Genomic DNA, 3039 nt, shown 5'->3' with positions numbered 1-3039 from the left:
GGATCGATCAGGTCCACACCGACAGCTAGAGATCTCATGACTTGTCTTTGTCAATGGGGTGTGGGGCTATTGCCGTTATTGATCCGTTGTCATGGCGATGGGGCGGGGCAGGAGTGCAAGGGTGACAGGAAAGTAATTGGCGACCTGTCGAGACCGACACGTGAGGGTGACATCATGCTTTGTGTGTTTGTGTGTGTGTGTATGTATGTTCTGACTCAAGGGCGTTGAGCAGGCTTCTGTGTGTGTGTGTGTGTGTGTGTGTGTGTGTGTGTGTGTGTGTGTGTGAGAGTGTGTGTGTGTGTCACACCAGTGGGGTGGACTATCGATTCCTCTCATCAGGTCTTCCTGCTCACACATGAACCCTTTTGATCTGTGTGTGTGCGTGTGTCTGTGCATCTGTGTGTCTGTATGTGCTGTGTGTCTGTGTATGTGAGAGAGATAGAGAGAGAGAGAGAGACAGAGAGAGCATTAACATCATCATTACAGCTCACGTGTCTTAATTGCATGTTACATCTGGACCTCAGATAAACCTTCTCGTCACCACCCCTCAGCCCACTACCTTTATTCTATGATTCTGTTTGACATGACAAGGAGCAGAATAGCAAGTGACTTTATTTTGTCATTTACCCTGCCACCCCCATCCCCAACCCCCACCCCCTCACCACCACCATCTCACAAATGCCCCCCACCCCTCCCTGCCCCTCCCCCAGCATCCCCAAGCGAAAGCTGCCACTGAGCGTCACTGTCAGGTCTGGGTGACGTGCTGGAGCCTAATCAGATAGAAAGCGAGAGGAAGAGGAAATCAGCGTTCACCTCCCAGTGATCCCACACCCAAATCGGAATAAACTCCAACATCCCTTTCACTGCACAGAGAGAGAAAGGACACCGTCGTGGTCAGTGTGAATAGTGGAGTTTCAACCCTTAAAGGTGAAACGTTACACCGGTGTGACGAGAATGTTGGAAAATGAACGTTCTAAAGAATATCTGGGTTCATTCAGAGCCTTATATATCTCTCTAGGTATCTGGGTTCATTGAATTTAACATAGAATTTTAGAACCTTGAATTGTTGCGGAACGGAATCTTATGTTAGAATGTTCAAAAACCCACACCTGTGAGTGGTGGTAGAGGAGAGCCGACATGGTCAGAGGGCAAATAAATAAATACATTTTAAAAAGCACTAACAACAGAGAGAAGGTCAGAAAGAGAAAGAATAAAAGACTGAGAGAAAAGAACAAGAAAAGAGAGAGATTGAGAGACAGAGAACATAATGAGTGTAAAGTTTCATGCCGTGAAAAACATAAAAGCTTGGTTGGGATTACACACACATGTTTTGTTGCAAGAAAAAAATAAATTTATTTGTCCAGTTGCAAAAACAAAAAAGGGTGCATGACAAGAACTTCAAAAATTGTCTAATGTAGGTAGGGATATGTGGAGCATATAACCAAACCTTCCATCAAAAGCCTTCCATCAAAACCTTTCCATCTTCCAAAAATAAAATATTTCAAAACTGATATCAATTCAATTTTCATACAAAACCAAGAAATGACAGCTATAACAGTGAGAGACAGAGACAGAGAGAGAGAGAGAAAGGCAGATAGACAAAGAGAAAAAGAGTTTGTGACAAGGGCGGTTGGTCTCTTCCTCCTTCTTTCCCTCTCTCTCTCTCTCTCTTGCTCTCTCTCTCTCTCTGTGTCTCCTTTCTCCAGGAGACAGGTGTAGGAGTCACCCAGAGTTTACCTCGCGTGAGCTGTCACTCATCTGACAGGCCCAAGAGGCAGCAGCCTATAACTGGAGTGCTCACTCCTTTCAAGTGACCTTAAAATGGACCCTCTGTCCTCTCAAGTGGACATCTCTCACACCCAGCCCACACACAAAAAGGACAATGACGTGTCATCCCGCGGCTGCCAAATCACCCTTGACACAATACTGACCCAAACACAGATATGGGAGATAGATACCCATATAGGTGAATATACAAACACCAAATATGGTTTCTTTTATGTACTGTCAAATCAGTGGTCTGTCGTTTCGATTACTAACCCGCCATCGTTCAAACCCACCATCGCCTGTCGTCGTTTTAGTTCTATTTTTGTCAGCGTTGCTCAATAAAACTCATTGTTTATCGAACATAATGATTGTGGAGCTGGGGTGTGGGGACAGGAGATAATTCCACTTTAAATGTGTCGCCGCACTAATGTCATGACCGTGACACGGGCGAAAAGCAGCTCAGGTGTAGTACGCTGCATTAAACACACTGAGGTCACAGGCTTCATACATATTCATACAGCCTAAGCCAGTACTGTAATCTGTAGAAGATTCACCTAAATTACGTAACCTAAAATAAAACAAATGTTAATCAAATCACAAAAATCACCAAAATTAAAATAGTTGTTTATTTAGTGGATTTATTTAGCAAAAACACATCAAGATTGCAGCTTTACTGTAACACTTTGATACAGCATGGATGGAAGTGACACGAGTGGGGCGCTGGTGTGTTTTGGTAAAGTGGCAGGAGTGAGACGCTGGTGTGTTTTGGTAAAGTGGCAAGAGTGAGACGCTGGTGTGTTTTGGTAAAGTGGCACGAGTGGGGCGCTGGTGTGTTTTGGTAAAGTGGCAAGAGTGAGGCGCTGGTGTGTTTTGGTAAAGTGGCACGAGTGGGGCGCTGGTGTGTTTTGGTAAAGTGGCAGGAGTGAGACGCTGGTGTGTTTTGGTAAAGTGGCACGAGTGGGGCGCTGGTGTGTTTTGGTAGAGTGGCAGGAGTGAGACGCTGGTGTGTTTTGGTAGAGTGGCACGAGTGGGGCGCTGGTGTGTTTTGGTAGAGTGGCAGGAGTGAGACGCTGGTGTGTTTTGGTAGAGTGGCAGGTTTATTGTGCCTGATGTCTCCTGATGGATGGACTCTAAGTCCCTGTGAGAACAAAAGATGGGTTCTGAGTGGGGCGTGTTCCTAATGAGCCATCCCCTATGGACAGATCCCTAAGGGAACACATGCATGCGTCTGTGTGTGTGTGTGTGTGTGTGTGTGTGTGTGTGTGTGTGTGT

Source organism: Alosa pseudoharengus, unplaced genomic scaffold (genome assembly GCF_046254945.1).
Source record: "Alosa pseudoharengus isolate Yale_2024_CS ecotype anadromous, Long Island Sound unplaced genomic scaffold, YU_APseudo_1.1 YU_APseudo_1.1_scf_20, whole genome shotgun sequence".
Classification (NCBI taxonomy): domain Eukaryota; kingdom Metazoa; phylum Chordata; class Actinopteri; order Clupeiformes; family Clupeidae; genus Alosa; species Alosa pseudoharengus.
Note: the sequence above shows the minus strand (reverse complement) of the source record.